At 38.8% G+C, this 22,381-nt stretch overlaps 1 protein-coding gene across 2 annotated transcripts in view; it reads right to left on the bottom strand.

Annotated features, from left to right (window-relative positions):
- Positions 1-19,715, bottom strand: part of RNF13 (ring finger protein 13) — a 143,942-nt gene extending 124,227 nt beyond the window's left edge. Inside the window, exon 1 of one of the 2 annotated variants that reach the window (XM_003358608.5) lies at positions 19,451-19,715. The gene's annotated coding sequence lies outside the window, so the exon portion shown is untranslated. The remainder of the gene's footprint in view (positions 1-19,450) is intronic. The other variant, XM_013980793.2, reaches the window with a different exon arrangement.

The following is a 22,381-nucleotide window of genomic DNA, read 5'->3' as shown; positions in this document are numbered from 1 at the left end:
TGTCTGGCTTTGATATCAGGTAATAGCGGCCTTATAGAATTAGCTAATAATTACTCCTGCCTCTTTGGCTTTTTGGAAGAGTTAACAAGGATTGATACTATTTCTTCTTTGAATACTTGGAATATTTCAATAGTAAAGTCAACTATTCATCAGATTTTCTCTCTTGGGAGGCTTTTTTTTTTTTTTTTTTGTCTTTTGTCTTTTTTTTGTTGTTGTTGTTGTTGCTATTTTTGGGAGGCTTTTGATTATCAATCTCTTTACAGTCACAGGACTATCATATTTTCTGTTTCTTCAGGATATAGTCTTGGTAGGTTATGTGTTCCTTGGCATTTGTCCATTGCATCTAGGTTATCCGATTTTTTGGTTCTGTAACTGTTTATAGTATTCTTTTATAACCCTTTTTATTTCTGTAAAATCAGTAGTAATGTTCCCTCTTCTGTGTCTAATTTTTGTTAAATCTTCTTTCTTTTGTTCGTCAATACAGCTAAGGGTTTATTAATTTTGTTAATCTGTTCAAAGAACCAACACTTGATTTTGTTAATTTTCTCTTGGCCTTGTGAATTTGAGCACCCTGGCTGATGCATGTCATTGTCCACATGGCTTAAGAGCACAGATGCCAGTTATTCATCCAATGCTGCTCTGGCAATTGCAAAATTTAAAAACTTCCACGCACTACAGTAAATCCTAACCTCATATTTAAATTTGTGACAATACCATGCACCTCAGCTACACAAAATTATATTCTATACTTCATTTTACAGATGGGGATGCATTTAGTAAGTGTTTAAAATCAATATTATTTTCAGGAAACTGCTTTCCAAATAACCTTTAATTCTGAAGATGACTCTCATTCTGACATCAACTAGTTCAGTTCCAAATAACACTCATAAAACAGCTAACCATCTCTATAAGAAAGCCTCTGAATAAGCTGATATTTCACTGGTTCTCAAGCTATTTTTGTGTATCACCCTCATTTCAAAAACTTGACCAAAATACTCTACTACTAAAACAATAGTAATCTTTTTCTAATTTGAAAAAAGATTTAATAATAATTTCATTTTTCTCCATAAATGTATCCTATCCTACAAAACTCATCAAAAGAATATGTACCACAGCAAGCAATAACAAAAAAATACCTAAACAGCTTAACTATTTTCATGCAAAATTTTTAATCGCCAAATCACACTTCATTAAATGGGCTGTTCTTGTTTTTTTTTTTTTTTACAAATGTGCTCATGAATATATATGTTTATTATGCACATATATATATACATACATCTATCTATAGATAGATAGATGGAGTACTATAAAATTTTCTCCAAACAGTATTCTTGATTTAACAAGTGAATATGTCAAGAACTTCATAGCATTCCTTGAAAAGTATAATGAATTCCAAGAGGTCTAATAACTGGGAACTACTAACATATACTACAGATAAGTTAGTTCTCATAAAGCGTGGTTTTTTAATGCTTTTTAAAAAATGATTGGTTGAGGAGTTCCCGTTGTGGTGCAGCAGAAACGAATCTGACTAGTAACCATAGGGTTGCAGATTCAACCCCTGATCTCACTTAGCGGGTTAAAGATCCGGGGTTGCCGTGACCTGTGTGTGGCATAGGTTGCAGACGTGGCTCGAATCTGACATGGCTGTGGCGTGGGCCAGCAGCTACAGCTTCAATTTGACCCCTAAGCTGGGAACCTCCATATGCCACAGGTGCGGCCCTCAAAAAAAAAAAAAAGATTGGTTGAGATATCATCATGAGCAAAAGTGCTACATCGAAAAAAAAAGAAAATTACAACAAGGCTTAACTTTTTAAGCAAAAATAAGATAACCAATAGTTCTCTGCAAGGAAACTGACATGAAGTCATCCAAACTAAAAGCAAACCTCATCTAAGATCTTTAACTTTACTGTCAATCAATGCAGAATTTTTTTCAGATTCCAGGACAATATGATTTTTCCAACAAATGAAACAAAAACAACAAAATTTTAATTTTAAAAGGTTAGCAGGAGTTCCCGTTGTGGCGCAGTGGTTAACGAATCCGACTAGGAACCATGAGGTTGCGGGTTCGGTCCCTGCCCTTGCTCAGTGGGTTAACGATCCGGCGTTGCCATGAGCTGTGGTGTAGGTTGCAGACGCGGCTCGGATCCCATGTTGCTGTGGCTCTGGAGTAGGCCGGTGGCTACAGCTCCGATTAGACCCCTAGCCTGGGAACCTCCATATGCCGCGGGAGCGGCCCAAGAAATAGCAACAATAACAACAACAAAAAGACAAAATAAATAAATAAATAAATAAATAAATAAAAATAAAAATAAAAAATAAAAGGTTAGCAAACATGTTTCTTCAAAACATTAATTCCTTTCAGCCTCGGACTCATATTAACTATTCTCAATGTTTAGCACATACTTAAAACCAGACAAGGACAACACACACATTAAAAAAAAAAGTTATAGGCCTATATCTCTGATGAATGGAAATGCTAAATCCTCAGTAAAATACGAGCAAACTGAATACAACAGAACTTTAAAGAATAATAATGAGCTGCAGCGTAGGTCACAGCTGTGGCTCAGATCTGCTCCCTGGCCTAGAAACTCCATATACCGCAGGAAGGCCAAAAAGAAAAAAAAAAAAAGGTATACGCATCCCTATGTGCACTGCAGCATTATTTACAATAGCCAAGATATGAAACAATCTAAATGCCCATCAACAGATGAATAGATTTAAAAAATGTGGTAAACACAAAGAATGTGACTCAATCATAAAAAATGATGAAATCTTGCCATTTGTGACAACATGCATGGACCTTGAGGGTATTACGCTAAGTGAAGTAAGTCAGATGGAGAAACACAAATACCATGTGATTTTTACTCACATGCGGATTACAAGAAACAAACTAGGAGTTCCAGTAGTGGCTCAGTGGTAACAAACCCAACTAGTATCCATAAGGATGAAGATTCGATCCCTGGCCCTGCTCAGTGGGTGAAGGATCCAGCAATGCCATGAGCTGTGGGGTAGGTCGAAGGTGCAGCTTGCATCTGGTGTTGTTATGGCTGTGGCTACAGCTCCAGTTCGACCCTAGCTGGAACTTCCATGTGCTGCAGGTATGGCCCTAAAAAGGAAAAAAAAAAAAACCTAAATAAAGGAACTAACCAAACGAAACAAAACCAAATGAAACAAAACCAAACACATAGATATGGAGAACAGATCAGTGGTTACCACGGTGGAAGAGAGTTAAAGGAGGGCAAATGAGGAAAGTGGTCAAACGTATGGTAGATGGAAACCCAATTTTGGTGGTAAGTATGCTGTAGCATATACATGTTACAAAACATAATGTTGTAACATGAAACATATAATGTTATAAACCAATGTTACCTCATTTAAAAAACACAGGTATCAGAGTTCCCCTTTGGCAGCAGGTGAAGGATCTGGCATTGCTGCAGCTGTGGCTCAGATTGCACCTGCAACTCAAATTTGATCCCGAGCCCCTGAACCTCATTTACCAGCACAGCAAAAAAGAAGAAAAACAAAAAGAAACAAAAAATGCACCAACCATAACAGAATCAAGGATATTTCTACTGTTAAGTGGCAAAGGTCATACCCTGTCCTTCCCCAAAATATAGCCTCCTTTGTCCTTACACAAAGGCAATGAGCTGTCCTTTTTTGATGTTAAACATTATTGAGCATTATGCATTAAAATAGTTAATAAATTTGGGGAAATTCCCTGGTGGTGCAGCAGGTTAAGGATCCAGCATTGTCACTGTTGTGGCTCAGGTCACTGCTGTGGTGCAGGTATGATCCTTGGCCTGGGAAATTCCACATGACCCAGGCATCACCCCCCAAAAAACAAATTAATTAATAAATTTTGGCATATGCATGTAATGTAATTCTCTACAATGACAACAAATGACAGCTATATGGCCAACATAGATGAATTTCACAAGAATACCCCTAAGCAAAAGAAGCAAGTCACAAAGAAGGCAAACACTATGATTCCACTGACATGAAGTTCTTTAAAAGACAAAACAGATAAGACTACATAGAGAATCACATTTAAGAAGTAAACATGTGGAGTTCCTGTCATGGTTGAGTGGTAATGAACCCACTTAGTATCCAGGGAGACATGGGTTTGAGCCCTGGCCTCACTCAGCTGGTTAAGGATTCAGTGTTGCCACGAGCTGTGGTATAGGCCTGCAGTTGTAGCTCCAATTCGACTCCTAGCCAGGGAACTTCCATACGCTACTGGTGCGGCCCTAAAAAAGCACAAAAGAAGAAGTAAACATGTAAAGAAATGACTCGGATCCCACATTGCTGTGGCTGTGCTGTAGGCCTGCAGTTGTAGCTCCAATTCGACCCCTAGCCAGGGAATTTCCACATGCTACCGGTGCAGCCCTAAAAAGCAAAAAAAAAAAAAAAAAAAAAAAAAAAAAAAAAGAAGTAAAACATGTAAAGAAAAATGAGGAAGTTATCATAAAAATCAACATAGTAATCACCTCAAGGGTAAAAAAGGTAAGAAAGGGGAGTGTGATTAGGGAAAAGGTGCTTCTGGGATGCCAGCAATATTCTATATCTGGATCTGTGCTGTGGTGAGATGGGAATTTGCATTACAATTGTTCTTTAAACCACACATAAATGCTTTATGAATTTTCCTATATCTAAATTTCACCAGTTTTAAAAGAAAAAAATAAGAAAGCAGCAGCTTGTCATTCAAAACAAGATTTTTGTTTTATTTTTCTGACTACATGGAAATATTATGAAAGCTAGCAAGTAGTAGCCTACCAAGACTACATACGCACTAAGCAAATCAACAAATAAGCAATTATTAAAACCAGACTCATGTGTAACCCCAGAGTTATATCTTCTTATTCAGTGGACAAGAGACAAAAATCTACTAATCTGTATTACTGTATACCACATTTCACTCAGGGGCTTATGACAAAAATAAATGTTCCCAGGCCCCTCCTCTGAAGATTCATATAGAAGGCTATAAATTGCCCCCTAGTAAATCCGTATGATCAAGCCAAATTTGAAAAATACTGTTCTCAACCACAGTTTGGCAAATGGCATACCCAACCATTATTCATAAACTTCTTGTAGGTCAAAGAGTGGTGGGGTAAAGGGTCAAATTAGAGAAAGAGAAAGAGAGAGGAAGGTAGGAAGGGGGGAAGGGGGATAGAGGGAGGAAGGGAGTGAGAGAGAGAAAGAAAAGAAAGAAAAGGGAAGGCTAACAAAAATACACATCATAACTCTCTCAAATACCACTGTTGTCACCAGTGCCACAGGTTGCCAACTCCACAATAAGCCATGCAGCAAAAAAGAAAGACAATTGACAATGAACTGCTTTCATAAAATCAGAAACTTAAGCATCATTCAGGGAAACTTGCCATAAAATTTTGGTTTTCTAGGTTATCAAAAAAGCAACACCCAGTGTACTTCAAAAGTATCAATCTCCTGAACCAGAATTTTTTTTTATGATGTTTCACACAAACATCAGTACCATCACTATAAACAAACTGATAGAGAACATATTAGTTTTTGAGCCAGGCACTCTGTTAAGCATCTTACATGAATGTTTTTCCATCTAATCCTCAGAACAACCTTGCAAGTAAGACAAAAACAATGCAGGAAAAAGTAACTTGCACTACCATTCCAGTTTCCCTATTTTAGGGGACTGGATTTCTATGTGTAAGTACTTGAGACTAACTGAACAAATTAACCAATTGCCTGACCCATTATTGCCACTGTCATCCCTCTTTCTTTAATTTATGCATAATTTCTGAACAAAAAGCTGAGCATGCCCAATGCCCCATACACAGTTCGGGTGTTAAACATGAAATTTAGCCTACTATATTAATAGTGGAAGAGTCTGGGGCAGCAGATCAAGTTATGCCATTTCCACTGATAACAACTGTTCCTTTAAAATATCACCCCAAGGCTCAGTTCTTGGCCTTCTTTTCTATATGCCACACTCTCCCTTGAGAGTCTGCAACCTGCCTATGTACTACCATGGCTCACTCTTCTTAATGTCTTCTAAGTCTTTTACTTATCATAATACTCATTATTTTCTATCATGCTATAATTTGCCTAAATATTATGTTTACTGTTTAGTATTCATCTTCGCTTCAAGAATATAAACTCCTCCACAACAGATATCTTTATTTTATGAGCGTATCACAAGTATCTAATCAGTGCCTGGGACATATCAGATGCTTAATATTTGTAGGATGAATGCACACATGACCTCTCCTGATACTATCTTCTGCAGAGCTTCTGAATGCGGCAATTTCTTACCTACAGTTATAAAAAAAAATTTTCGAAGAACTTCAAAATATTTCATGTATATATTTTTAAAATGTATAAATACTATGAAATAAAACAATTTGTTAACATGTACCTGTAAACGTCATGTGGCGGGACTCTACGATTTTTATTTTCTTCATTTTTATCTATACATTTCAGAACAATTAAAACTTTCTACAATCTATTTCATTTTATATAACATAGCAAATACTAAGAAAATACACAGAAATCTTGACATCTGTTCCACCTATTCAAGTTCTCTATGTATTACTTTTATACCAAAAATAAATGTGTTTTCTTAGTGAGCAAGCAACAAGGTTTTATAATTCACAAATCTAGCCACAATCTGGAGAGGAGGAAATGATTTTTTCTTAAGCGAAGTGTACAATCAAAAAAGAGGAAAAAAAATTGATCTGGAACTACTACTAAACCCAAGCCATTATTTTCTTTGTTAAGTATTCATTATACTCAAAAGAGTCCATCCAAATAAAATACTTACAGTTAACATTATTGCCATAAAGGTCAGATGTAGCAGCCACGTGGGCTCCAAGGTATGTGCATCAGTTGGTAATATACCACAATCAATCAAAGGTGATAGCTTGATTAATTATGATGCCATGGATTACTAGCATCCCCTTTCCATTGGAAAGGAACTCAACACTGTGCTCATGTCCAAAGGCATGACCAAACCAATAACAAAACCTCAAATTTGTAGGTCTATTTCCTGGACCCACCTCAGGAACCAATTCTGTATCTATAGTTCAATGAGGAGAGAGGAAACTATATTAATCAGAGTGTTTATCACAAATAGTAACTAAACTATGATATGACAGTCTATAAAGATGTAATAAGAGGTGGAAAGGGGCATCCCTCTGGGAACCATAGATATGTTCATTAACTTCACCATGATGAAGGCTTCATAATTACATAAATATGCCAAAGCTAATAAAAGCAAGCACTAAATATGTACAGTTTATATTGTATGCCAATTATAAGTCAATAAAGCTGTTTTTAATTTTTTTTCTTTTTTTTTTTTTTTTTTTTGTCTTTTTGCCTTTTCCTGGCATATGGAGGTTCCCAGGCTAGGGGTCGAATTAGAGCTGTAGCCGCCGGCCTACGCCAGAGTCACAGCAGTGTGGGATCCGAGCCGCATCTGCAACCCACACCACAGCTCATGGCAACGCCAGATCCTTAACCCACTGAGCAAGGGCAGGGATCGAACCCGAAACCTCATGGTTCCTAGTCGGATTCGTTAACCACTGCGCCACGACGGGAATTCCTGTTTTTAATTTTTTTTAAGAATAATAATTATTAAACTCTAACGGGAAAATAAGGCTGAGGGAGAGTACCTAAAAAAGGATAAACTTAGAAGAGTCCCCTGCACAAGGCTGGAGTTTCTCACTAGAGAAGGTACGGTTGCAGTATACTAGGTAACAGAATTTCACTAACTTGTCTAAATGAGAGCTGGTCCAATGTGCCAGACAAGCAGGAAACAATCCTCTGGAGTGCAGGTATTGAGACTGGTGAGCAGGTGTGAAGAAACAGCTGGGACACTGCTGCAGGCACAAGGCCTGGAATGAACAGTATCCACGGCAAGAGAACTGCAGGAAACAACTCCCTGGGGCATAGGCTAGCCAAAAAGTTGTTGGACAGGCACGTACAGGTAGCCAAGGCACTGCAGACATGAGTCCTGGGGGACATGGTGTCCATTCCAGAAGGGGCATGGCAAGGAGGTCATCAGATCTGGCCTGGGGCTGCAGGTTCAGTGAGGGCCTGTTCATTTCAGGCACATGGCTGAGGCAAAACACTATCAGGTGTCTCCAATATTCCCAAGAATATGTACTGCTAACAGAATAGGGGTAAGAAGGAGGTGGGGGAGGGGAACACAGCTCAAGGGAACTAGGAAGAAAAAGACCTCCTTTCTCCAGTAAGTTCCCTCTGGCCCTGTCCCCTCCAGCATCCTGTCCCTTTAGCACCTAGTAAAGCTAAACACCAAGCTCTTTGTAAAGGAGAAATGCTTAGAACCCAGTCTACCACTGCAGAGCAGGTATTGAAGGGTGAGTCTGGAGCAGAAAGAAAACAAACTGATAATTTGCACAGTCAGCAGAGATTGTTATGCTTACTAGCTTCTAGAGGCTGCCCACATTCCTTGGCTCATAGGCTTCTCCTTCCATTTTCAAAGTCAGCAATGGTACATTGATTTCTTCTCACATTACATTATTCCGAACTCCTCTTCTGCCTTTCTTCCACCTTTAGGAAATCTTATGATTACACTAGGCCTATCTGGATAACCCAGGATAATGGTCCCACTCCAAAGTCCTTAACTACATCTGCAAAGTTACTTTTGCATATAAAGTAATATATCCACAGGTTCCAGGTGTTAGAATGTAGACATTTTTGGGAGTCATTATTCTGTCTATCACAGTAATTATCCCATTTGTCATCAAGTTTTCAATTTATTCATTATACTTCTATGGTATCATGGGTTACTGTTTTACTCAGTGGGTTATACATATTTCAGTAATTATTACTTTGATGCCCAACTGTCCCTAATTTAGCCAGTGGAGACTCAAATGGGTTTTCTGTGTCTTTCTGACATGTCCCCATCATTCTCGAGCACGTCTTTATTTTCTGGCACAAGATTTTCTAGTCCCATCTTGTACTTTTCTTACTGTAGCCCCCAAATCAGTCATTTCTCCAAGGAGAATATTGTTGTTCGTAGGAATCTTACACTAAAGTATTTGGTGAGTAAAGAACATCAGGTCAACAACTTTCTCTCAAACGATTAGGGGGAAGAAAAGGTCTCTGTGCAAGTTTTCTGGAACCTTGTGACCATTCCAAAATTAAGAAAATATTTTACACTAATCAGTACAGTATCTTCCAAAGCTCAAAATAAATTATTTGAGGCTTGCCTAAATATCAGTAGTGCAGATGACTGAAAACTTACCAGCTATAAAAATCACTGTGGTTTCTCTTAGAACCTGACAAATTGAGCCTAGCTTTTAAAGTATAATTGTAGGAGTTCCAGTTGTGGCTCAGCAGTAGCAAACCCAACTGGTATCCATGAGGACATGAGTTTGATCCCTGGCCCCACTCAGTGGTTAAGGATCTGGCATTGCCGTGAGCTGCGGTGTAGCCTGGGAACTTCCATATGCCACAGGTGCGGCCCTAAAAAAAAAAAGTGTAACTGTAAAGACTACAAGGAGAGCTATAATACATGGATCAAAATTCTAACCTTGGTAAATCCATCATTTGCTAACTTAAGTTAATGCCACTGTAATCAGCCTGTGACTCTCATAATTACTCATTAGATTGTTATCTAATAAAATGTCTTTGATTTTTTTCTAATACTAGAAAGAATGCTCATTAGAAAGTATAAAAAAAAAAATACTTATTACCCATAATGTTAACATTCACAGATAACATGAGTATGTGTCCACATGCGGTTCGTTTTCCCAGGTTCTAATATATCCTTGTTCTCCCAACCTCACTACCACCCAGCTGACCCAAAGCAGCCCAGCTCACACAACACACAAGGCACAAAAACAATGGCATTATAATATACACACTTAACCGGCTGCCCATATTTCTTAAAGTCTAATTCATTATTCTACATCACCTATATTGTTCATAATGGTTCTGCTTCACTGATCCAACCACTAATAGCAGTGTTTTTTCCAATTCGTATTTTACATCATTTGTGTATTTGTTATATTACGATTTGTACAGGTTTTTTTGTTTGTTTTTTGCTTTTTAGGGTCACATATGAAAGTTCCCAGGCTAGGGTTCAATCAGAGCTACAGCTGCTGGCCTACACCACAACCAGAGCAACACGGGATACAGGCCACGTCTGCAAACTACACCACAGCTCACAGCAACACAGGATCCTTAACCCACTGAGCAAGGCCAGGGATTGAACCCAAGTCCTCACGGATACTGGTTGGGTTCAACACCACTGAGTCACAACGGGAACTCCTATAATTCATTTTAAAAGTTATTTTTTTTTTGCAACTTAACTCTGTTATGGAAAGCCTAGGCCGTGGCTGCGGCCCTAAGAAGAGCAAAAGAATAAAAATAAAACAAAAAGAATTATATATTCTCATCTTTCTTCAAGCTGAAGGAAAGTAAAATGTTCTATCTCTATTATAATGGCCAAGAATATGCAGCATGATACCAAGAACACAATAGTATAAATAGATAAATACTCAATACTATACTAAAAGGACATCCCGTATTATACATTTTCAGGATAACCATACATCATAGAGCTCAAAGTTTTTTTACTGTCCCACTTCCCACTTTCTTATTTACCCTATATGATCCAGCTCATAAAGGTAAAAAAGAAAAGTAAATGACTGTTCAAAGTAATTAATGTTACACACAAAAATCAGTTGTGCTTCTATATACCAGCAATGAACAATCCAAAAGTGAAATTAAGAAAAAAATTCCATTTATAAAGGTATCTGAAAAACTAAAATACTAAGGAATAAATTTAATAAGGAAGTGAAAGACTTGTACACAGAAAACCACAAAATACTGCTGAATGATATCAAAGACCTAAATAAATGGAAAAATATCTCATGTATTAGAAGATTAAACATTTTAAGATGGCAATACTACCCAAAACAATCTACAAATTCAATACATTCCTTATCAAAAGTCCAGTTGCCCTTTATGCAGAAATGACAAAGCCAATTCTCAAAGTCATGTGGAATTGAAAAGGTCCTAAATAGTCAAAACAATTTTAAAAAAGAAAAACAAAACTGTAGGACTCACACTTCCTAATTTCAAAATCTTACTACAGTAGCTTTATAAAGCCAGAGTCACCAAACAATGTGGTATGGGCATAAGGTTAGACATATAGACCAAAAAGAACAGAATTGAAAGTCTAGAAATAAACACATACTTATATGGCCAATTGATTTTTCAATAAAATGTGCCAAGATCATTCAATAAGGAAATAATACTTTCTTCAACAAATGGTATTGGAAAAACCGAATATTCACATGCGAAACAATGAAGCTGTACCCCTAACTCAAACCATACGTAAAAATTAACTCAAAATAGTTCAATGACCTAAATATAAGAGCTAAAATGGGATTTCTCATTGTGGCTCAGCAATAACAAACCTGACCAGTATCCATGAGGATACAGGTTTGACCCCTAGTCTCACTCAGTGGGTTAAGGATTTAAGGATTTAACCCACTGTTGTGAAGCTGTGATGTAAGTTGAAGACGTGGCTTGGATCCCGAGTTGCTGTGGTAGTGGCTGGCAGCTGCAGCTCTGATTCAACCCCTAGCCCCAGAACTTCTATATGCCAAGGGTGCTGCCCTAAAAAAAATAAGACAAAAAAAAGTGAAAAGACAACCCGTAGAATGGAAGAAAGTATTTGCAAATCATACAGCTGATAAGGATATAGTATCAAAAATACATAAAAAGCTACTTACAACTCGATAATAAAAAAAAAACTTAAAAACGGGCAAAACACTTGAACAGACATTTCTCCAAAGAGATACACAAATAGCCAAGCAAGTACATAAAAAAGATGTTCAACATCATTAGCCATTAGGGAAATGCAAATCAAAGCCACAGTGATTGCCACCTCATACTCATGTGGATGGCAATACTCTTAATTTTTTTCTCTGGAAAAGAACAAATGGTGACAACATGGAGAAATGAGAACCTTGTACACTGCTAGTAGAAATGTAAAATGGTTCAGTCACTGTGGAAAACAGTTTGGCAAGTCCTCAAAAAGCTAAACATAGGATTACCATACGATCCAGCAATTCCACTCCTCATACATACCCAAAATGAAAACGGTACTCAAACAAATCTTTGTAAATAAATGTTCACTGCAACAGAATTCACAATAGCCAAAGGATGGAAAGAACTCAAATGTCCCTCAACAGATGAATGGATAAAGTATGAGGTATACATACAATGAAACTATTTATCTGTAAAATGGAAAGAAGTACTCATACACACAACGATACAGCTTGCAAAAAACACTGCAAAACCTTGAGAACATTACACTAAATGAAAGAAGCCAGACACTAAAGGCCACATATTACATGATTCCATTTATATGAGATTTCCAGAATAAATGAGATATCCAATAAGTAAATCCATGGAAACAGAAAGCAAATTGGTGGCTACCGGGGCTGATGGCAGCAGAGAATGGGGATTAAGTTTAATGAGTATGGGGTTTTAGTTTCAAGTGATAGAAAATGTTTTGAAACTAGATAGAAGAGGTGGTTTGCACAACACTGATGCACTAAGTGCCACTTAATTATTCACTTTAAACTTGTTAATTTTATGTTATATGCATTTCACCTCAAAAAAATTTAAGCATTTAAGCTGTGAGTTGTGGTGTAGGCGGCTCGGATCTGGCATTGCTGGGGCTATGGCACAGGCTTGCAGCTGTAGCTCTGATTAGACCCCTAGCCTGGGAATCTTCATATGTCACAGGTGCAGCCCTAAAAAGCAAAAAAAAAAAAAAAAGAGAGAGAGAAAAAAGAAAGAAAGAAATTAACTTATAAATACTCATCTATCATCACGTAGGACTATTTCACCTTGGAGATTTTGGAGATTTATTCCCTCTATAAAAGTTTAACTGGATTATCTTGATCATTACAAAATGAGCCTGAACTAGACGCATTTTCAATCAATTAAACTTCAACAAATTCCTAGCCCCTTAGAAAAGATTCTAAATCAAATTCTTGTAGCTGCCTGAAAGCTCTTTTATTTCAATGAGCAAAATGCCCTAAATTTTCAATTGTTTTTTTCAATATACATTAATGTGGCTATGAATACATAAATGTTTTAATGTCCAAATAGCTCATGGTTACTGGAGTTTTCTGCTGGCCTAGCAGTTAAGGATTCAGTGTTGTCACTGTTGTGGCTTAGGTTCAATCTCTGGCCCAGGAACTTCTGTATTCTGCAAAATTAACAGTTCCTCAGACTTCATTTCAGAGTTAAAAGACAGATTTCCTCAAGGACTACACCACTGAAGTTATCAGAAATAATATAAATATCTTCCCCATAGATCATTCTCTTAAAGGGAACCTAAAGGTAGATATAAAATGCCTCATCAGGAGTTCCCGTTGGGGTTCAGTGAGTTAAGAACTCAAAATAGTGAGGATATGAATTCAATCCCTGACCTTGTTCAGTGGAATAAGGATCTGGCATTGCTGAGGCTGTGGCACAGGCCTGCAACTGCAGTTCCGATTTGACCCCTCACCTAGGAACTTCCATAAGCTGCAGGTGCGGCAGTAAAAAGGAAAATAAAATAAAATGCCTCACCATGTTACTCCCTGCATAAAATTCCTTAATAGATTAAACGACTTTAAAAATAAAGTTCAAAATTAAATTGTGACAGCACAGAAAATTCATAAACTGTCTTGGCCCATGTCTCCAGCTTTGTCCCTTGCCACTCTTCCTCAGTCTTTCTTTAACCATTTGAACTTTCTCTTCTCTCAGCCTCTCATCCATCATGTGCCATCTCTGTGTCACCACTGTAACAAAACATTTAACTTGCTCATCACTCCTGGAAGTTAGGGACTAAACATTTTCAGATTTTGTATACTTAGACCCTAGCACAATAATCAAAGGCTGTTGTAAAATTAAAGTACAAAAGCATGAATAACTATTATGATTCATTACTGGGGTCTAAAATACTATGGCTTATTTTTCCTTCATAATGGCAAAAGGGGATGCTACACATTAGCCTTTTTTTTGCTTTATTTTTAAAAATTACGATGTAGTCCTATTTGTAAATAACATCAGATAGATAACATTAAATATCTAGTTTAACTAAAAGCATAAATTTAGTCTGATTATTATCCATTGGAAGCTCATGATCAGCTCTGTTTTATCTACATTAGTAAAGTGAAACTGCAATAGGTATTCTCTAAGTCTCAAAAGCAGATTTTTTAAACTGGAAAATTCCAACTACCTCATTTTACAAATGAGGAAATGAACTGAGGGTCAAGTTATTTACCCAAAGTCACCCAGCTCATTATATTGGGCAAGCTAGGGAACACCCAGATTCCCTTAATGTTGATGCTTTCAGCTACAACATGACCTTACTTCCACTCCAACCTCATAGGCAAGCCAGGCAATGCAATTCATTCCCTTTCTCTCTACTCTCCATCTAGTGAGTACATAGATCCTTAATACTTGCTACATTTAACTGATTCGTTTATCTTTAGGATCTGACCCTTGCCTTACAACTGTCTACTCCTCATCATAAACATTAATGAGTACCTACACTTGCTGAGTATTAAATACATCTCATTTCATTGGGAAAAGGGGAAGTGGGGAAACATACATGAGAGTAAGAATGATATACTCCCTTCCTTCAAAGTGCTCTGCAAAATCAGTTATAATCTGGTAGAGTACTCTTATTGTTATCTGTTTAGAACTGTAATTTTATAAATAAATAGTACAAGAAAATTCTATTTACTTGCCACTACTAAAATAAATTTTATTTCTCTCACTAAAAAATAAGTTCCATGGGGGCAAAGATTTTTTTTTTTTAAATTTTGGTTCACTAATGTATGCATTCTGTGTGCCTAGAACAGTGCCTGAGATAGAAAATACTTAATAAATATTTGTTGAGTGAATGAACACTACAGGAAAACCAGTAAGTGGTAGAATCCAAGTAATGTTTCCAACAATGGTGTGACAGAATATGTAAACCTTCCTTATCTCAATGTTTGTGCCTAATGTCCAACTTTTTATTCAATTAGGCGGACCTTACATTACAGGAAATTAGTTCAGAGATGGACAAATTACTACACTGCTTAATTTAACATCACACCCTACCCAACTGCACCAAACTAGAAAATCTACCAAGAAAGGAACAGACCTGAGCCATTTTTCAAGCATAAAGGGCCTCCAGATCTTTTCCTTTCTTACAACAGGCCAGAACTGTTATCATCATCATCATCATTGTACAGAACGAGGAAAATGAATCTAAAGACTGGGTGGCAAAAGGATTCCTTCACAGAATCTATTCATCCTTCCACACCATGCAGCCTTCTCCTCTTATGCTTTGAAGTTCTTCTCCCACAGTATTGGTTATAAGTAGAAAATAATCTTTCTAAGTCCCCTCTTTATTGCCACCCTATAACAAGCATATAGTTCTTTGATTTTAAAAGTTTTGCAGAGTTCCCGTTGTGGTGCAGTGGTTAACAAATCCAACTAGGAACCATGGGGTTGCAGGTTCGGTCCCTGCCCTTACTCAGTGGGTTAAGGATCCAGTGTTGCCGTGAGCTGTGGTGTGGGTCGCAGACTCGGCTCGGATCCTGCATTGCTGTGGCTGTGGTGTAGGCCAGTGGCTACAGCTCCAGCCTGGGAACCTCCATATGCAGCGGGGCCCAAAGAAATAGCAAAATAAATAAATAAATAAAAGTTTTGTTACTAATCAATTCAGAGTAACAAAGAGGGGATGACAAAAAATAAGGAATCTGGAGACGTTACAACAATTCAACATTCAACATGAGTGCATAAATGCCTGGTGCTATATAAAAATCGCAGCATCTTTCCAAGTTCTTAGTGTGAGAATCCCTAGCCTCTAATTTACTGGTTCTCTTTGAAACAATAAATGGGAGCCTTATTAGGTTTCCAAAATTCTCCCTCCCCATTACCTTACTCCTGTCCTTCCAGGACACAAAAATATGCTACAGGGAGAAATTGCAGGTTAAAGCCTATCAAGTAAAAAATCTGTATTTCTGAGGACCATTCCTCCAGTGAAACTTTGACCCCCAGGGAGATGGCTGCTTTAAACCATTTCTTCACAACGAGAGCAATTGGTCTCTTCCCCTTTTAGGGAATGCAAAGAGCTCCCAGCTCCCATTCTACATTTCCAAACATCTGAACAAATCCTCAGCTCCAAAATCAAAATCTGTTTTCACAAATTCTCCTCCTAAATCCTCTCCCACCAAAACCTCTTCATCAGCATAATATTCTCTCCAAAATAAGGCCCATACTTATGTTGGGTCCTAATGTCATTGTTAACATTTTTCAAATCTATACCCTTCACTACCAATCCCACCATCATCACTTCTGGCCTCAAGCACTGTAACTATATTCCATGGTATTCCTACCTTCAGGCTTCCAAGTCCTTCACTGAATTTCCAGTTCCAGATTAATATCTATAAGGAAAGGTTCTTCTCAACTAAGAGTCATGTACAAAATCCTTAACCTGGTTCCTTTAAAGATCTTGTAATCTGTATCCATCTATCTTTACCAGCCTGTTCCTTAAATATCCGACCTTGGTAAATGTTCTCTGATTTCCTACTTCCCTTGAGCAGTATCCTTAGGTGAAACTCTTTCTTCTCCCATCCTCCTCCAGTTGCTAACAAATGGCCACATCCTCAATATGAAAGGAAAAAGGCTGAGGCATATCATTTATTGAGCACACATTTCTGCCGAGGGCTTTACAAATTCTCATTATCCCCACAGAAACATAATGGCTTAATACTCTATTTTTAAGGAAGAAGTTAAGGAAACCAAGGGCCAACAGAGCTTACCCAAGGTCATCCAAACCAGCAAGTAAAGAATCCAAAATAACCCCGCAGCATTCTGCATTTTTTAATAAAACATGATACAAGAGAGGCTTTATAGTCAGGATGCCCATATTTAAATTCCAGTTACTCCACTAACAACTTCGTGTGAACTCAGATAATTATGTATTTTCCTTGCCTTCATTTCCTCATCTATAAAAAGAGGATTACAAGATAATATATAATGCTTAGAACTGTTTGGCCTGGTAGAAAACAATCAATGTTAGCTATTATGACTGTTACTGTTATCTATGTACCATGACATATAAACTGACAATAACAATTATATATGTTCTCATTCCTAAATTCTGCGTAATCTAAAAGGATTATTAAAAACTTATTATCATTGATAAATGCTCACTAAATATTTGCAGAATATATGAATTTTTAAACAATGATTATATGCCATGTTCCATTTAAAAGAAATTTACTTGTCTATTAATTCTGTTTCTTCTTTTGAGAAAACTAATAATGCTTACTTTCTTCCCCTTCTTATGTCATGTGAAACTACCATATGCAATGCCATATGGTGGTAATATGTCAAATGGTGCAAAACACTATTTTGATCCAAACTCATTTTGACTTCTGCTAAACATTCCCAGATTTTAAAATGTCCAAAATCATACTTTTTACTTAAAACCAACTGTTTTTAGGTCATACCAACATGATGTAAGCACACCATGACATCTGACCAAGCCATTTCATTTTATACATCTTAATGGCAAAACCCATAAAACATAAAATGCCTTCCTATCCAATTTAGCTCAAAGATATAAACCTATCATACCCTTAGTCCTGCCCTTACTCTGCAAAAATCAGTGCCTAAAAAACTTCTGATAAATCTGTTACTCTGGGATGCAGAAAAATTACACAAAGGTGCTGAATACTAGTAACAGTTTAGGCCCCTGCAAAATGCTTGATAGAAATAAGCTTTAAACAAGGGTAGACGAGAACTTATTCCAAATCTTTCAGTATTAAACCCTGCAAATTACGATTTTGTCCACATGATTTACTATTACACATGGAGACATCAAGTTGCTGGCTTCAAATAAAGGCAAAGGTAAAAACATATATAAATTAATAAACAGTTGTCATTCTTGACACAGAAATAACTGGGCTTCTAACCAAGCGTTTCAAAACAACTGAGACTTAACCATGTAACAGACATATTTTATTTCAATTAATTCTTAAAATTCTTCCATTATTTACTGATAATGATGTCACAGAATTAGTAAGTGGCAGAGCTGAAGGCTGTACCCAGCCTGACTCCCAAATTTAGGATCCAGTGTTTTGCTGTAGTCCACAATACTATGGTACTCATTTACATCTTCCTTTTCACACTCATTCTTTTTAAAAACCTTAAACAAAACTACATGAAATAATATTTACTTTTACTCCACAGGATGTGCTTCGATATTTTTTTCCCTTCTTCTTCCTAATGTTATTGCACAAAATTGATTCCAAAATCCATTAATAAGTCCCCATGGGCCCTACACTGCACTTCTTACCTCCTGTTTAAAGCTCTTTTAAACTGCTACCACAATTCAGTTTTATTACTCTGAGGTAGAGCTAATCTCCTCGATCCATTAAAATTTGTCCTTAAAAAGATGAAATTGTTGAAAAGTCCTTCCTTAAACCTTGAACTGATATTTCTCTAACAAGAACTCTTTAGCGGCACACCCATCTTATTTATTTATATTGTATCCAAAACTGCAGATGTTCTCCTTGGAGAACAACACATCATTGTTGAAAGGAATGCATTAGTTTTCACTGTTCCTGCTGCATCACTGACATAATAGTTAACCATCAGGCAAGACTGGAGCAAAACCAAAGGACCTGAGCAACTACTCAAGGTGCTGAAGCTACAACCGAAACAACAGTTTTGGAACTATTGACAGATTAGGACAAAGTAGAGAAATCTACCAAAAGCTGGCAGAAAACACTCAGTGGCTGCCACCAAATACGTGTAAGTGCTTCTGGGATCGCCTGGCTTCGTTGTCTGCCCACTCCCCCTCTGGGACAGAGTTCTTTCATCAGTACGGGTCAACTCAATAAGCGCCCTGGCAGAGCTGCCAACTTTAAGGGGGCGATCCCTAGCAGAGTCACGTCCCACCTCCAATTTAGCTTCCGGGGTGGGGGTGGGGGGAAGGTTTAAAAGAACAGAGGCGAGTGCCCTCTTTTTTGTGTCAAAGACTAAAGAGTTCCCACAATTAAAGTCAAGTGACTTTGCCCAGGGACTCTGCAGCAAGTGCTGGACCAGGAAAAGCCTTCCGGACATCTTCCCAGACTCCAGCCACCTTACGAGAGGAATGTAAAAAGCAAAACGGATAACATAACAACTTTGGATACACACAAACTCACAGGATGGTAATGCGAGGGGGACTCGACCCTTCAGGGGAAGCCCTTTTTATTTTACCTTTTGCAAAACACCTAATTTCCTCCGTGCCCAGTCTGGGGAAGAGCAGCAAAGAGCTCAACGGTGGGGCCGCCTCGGAGTTCCAGGGCTGGTAAGGGGGGTGTGTTCTCCCCGCCAGGCCCCGCGAAAGACAACCCGCCACCCGGCATCCACGACACGGGAGTGCTCTTACCTGGAAGCCTGACCTCGCAACACAAATAGGCTCCCCTGCCGCCTTGCTGCGGGAGAAGTCCCCTAACCTGACTTCATGCCTGAATCTCCGCACCGACCGCCACAGCCTAGAGTCGGAGCGCGGACGACAACACCAAGGCGAGGCGGAAGTCCCGCCCCCCAACCCTCATTGGTCTTCACTCGAAGATAGAAGGAAGCCATTGGGCCACAGAGCTGCTCGCTAAGGCTCCTTCCCACTCTCACGCTGGGTCTCGCTCCGTCTCGCTCCAGTCCGGCTCGGAGAGACACCCAGCTTGCAGAGTCGCGTTCTTGGCCTCGTGATCCGCCCGCTCTGGAAGGGCAGGGTGGGGCGGGCTTCTGGAACAGGGATGAAGGGTCCACTTTTGGCGGGGAAAGGGGTAGGGATGGCCAAGGGGATAGGCTCTGGAATCCTGCCCTGTTCCTCCAGGAGTGGAGGCCGCGAGGTCAGGTGGGGAATGAACCTAGTGGCCAGGGCTGGCCAGCCTAGTCTGTTTGGGCTTTGGGGCCAAAGCAGACCGAGACCCAGCTGGCAGGCTGCCCCTGGGCGGGCCTTGGCTCTGGAGCGGACGCGCCGCCTTCCTGCACCACACTTAACGACCGCGGAAGAGGCTAGGATGAGGCGTCATTCCCCTCTGCAACATGCCCCGGTTGAGACTGGTAGATATGGGACCAAAGTCAATGCTTTAGTGTTTAAATAGCGTTGTTAAGAGGTGCGAGCAACTGGAGGACTAAACCGTAGTCCCCGGGTGCATGAGTAGGAGCCGTGCTGACGTCAGCGCTCGGCCTGGCACGCGATACCCCGAGACTCAGCAAAAGTTAAACCCTGTGATTTTTAACCTTCGTCAGCCTTTAAAAACCCTTATCTCTTTTAAAGAACCAAAAAAACTCCACCCCTCCGCCCTCTGGTAAACCTTCCGAGCCCTGGGTATTCCAATTGAAATTTCAATTACCCGAATTGGAACATCCACACTAATTAACCATTTGCTAACTAGCCACTTTAAAGAAGCAATGTGGGTTACTGCAAAGATTGCAGTCATGAACTAGAGTGCCAGGAAACCTAGATTCTGGCCCTGCTCTGCTTCAAAATAAGGCCCCTTTAAAAGTCCATTACAGGCTTTACAAACTTCAACCTCATCTTCTAAACAAAGGAGGGGTGAGAGGGAGTGATTCCTTAGAACACCTGTTTAACGTCCTTGGCTGTAACTAGTAACCTTAATTTCTCCGGGGAGACCTGAGAAATAGGAAGACTCCCTATTATGTATCCTTTTGTGCCTTTCAAATTTTGAACTTTGTGAATAAACCCTACTCAAAATTTAAATACAAAAAATTGTCCCTTCATGGCTCAGCAATTAAGGAATCCGACTGGGATTCATGAGGATGCGGATTCAATCCCTGGTCTCGCTCAGCGGGCAAAGGATCTTGCTTTGTGGTGAGCTGTGGTGTAGGTCACAGACGGGCTGGGATCTCCTGTTGCTGTGGCTGTGGTGTAGGGCTGCAGCTGTAGCTCCAATTCCACCCCTAGCCTGGGAACTTCCATATGCCTCGGGTGCAGCCCTAAAAAGAAAAAAAAAAAAAGAAAGAAAGAAAACAAAATTAATTGGAGTTCCTATTGTAGCTCAGTGGAATTTGACTAGCATCCATGAGGACGCAGGTTCAATCCCTGGCCTTAATCAGTGGGTTAAAGATCTAGCGTTGCAGTGAGCTGTGGTGTAGGTGATGACTCTGCTCGGATCCGGTGTTGGCTGTGGTGTAGGCTAGCAACTACAACTGTGATTCCATCCTTACCCTGGGAACCTCCATATGCCCCTGGAACGGCCCTGAAAAAAAAAAAGAAAGAAAAAAAAGTTGTAATTGGGAACATAAAGGCTAGTGTAGTTAATGTAAACACAAAATATCTCTATAAGCATTTCTACATTCAATTGTCTCATTAGTTTTATATTAAATCAGTGATTTCTTGCATGACATTGAAAAAAGTAAAAAATAATAATGTCCACATTTTACAGATTTAAAAAAAAGTGCTTTGTTCATTTTATAAATAAAGGCACATGAGTACAGAACATTTTAATCTGACTTTATTTCCCTCTTCAGATCACAATAGGTATAGCTACAAACAAGGTAATGTGTTATTTATACTGCATTTAGGCAAATTGTGCCACACCCTACAGAAGCTTTTCTTCTCTCCTCTATGTTGAATGAAGGCAAACCCGAAGAAAACAGACTGGAAAAATGTACTACCCGAAGAAAACAGACTGGAAAAATGTACTAACTTTTTAAAAATAGGTTAGGCAGTAAGGTTGATAGACATGTTAATTATGGTTTTCAAGAACATGAACGGTTAATATAGTACACAGTACTAATAGCCACCAATTATTTCCTTATAAAGACAAAAGAAAATGAGCTTTTAGGACTTTGACAGTTTTTATTTTTTAAATCTTTCTGAAAATACAAACAGTATATAAAACTGTAGAATTTCCTACCTCCAATATATTGCAAGGCAGCAGCAACTAAAAAGACACTCCATTCTGGAGTTCCTGTGGTGGCATAGTGAAAAGAATCCGACTAGGAACTGTGAGGTTGTAGGTTCGATCCCTGGCCTTGCTCAGTGGGTTAAGGATCCAGCATTGTCGTGAGCTGTGGCATAGGTCGAAGACTCGGCTTGGATCCTGCGTGGCTGTGGCTGTGGCTGTGGCATAGGCTGGCAGCCGTAGCTCCGATTAGACCCCTAGCCTGGGAACCTCCATATGCCACAAGTGCAGCCCTAAAAAGCCAAAAAAAAAAAAAAAAAGACATGACACCCAATCACCTGATTGTCTGAAATGGTTTAGAAGTAGTTCTCCCTGAATAATGAAAAAAAGAAATGAAGGCAGTTTCTTTAATTATTGTAATCAACTAGAGACATTAAAATTAATCT

This window comes from Sus scrofa, chromosome 13 (genome assembly GCF_000003025.6).
Source record: "Sus scrofa isolate TJ Tabasco breed Duroc chromosome 13, Sscrofa11.1, whole genome shotgun sequence".
NCBI classification, from domain to species: domain Eukaryota; kingdom Metazoa; phylum Chordata; class Mammalia; order Artiodactyla; family Suidae; genus Sus; species Sus scrofa.
This window is presented reverse-complemented; position numbering and strand designations above follow the sequence as displayed.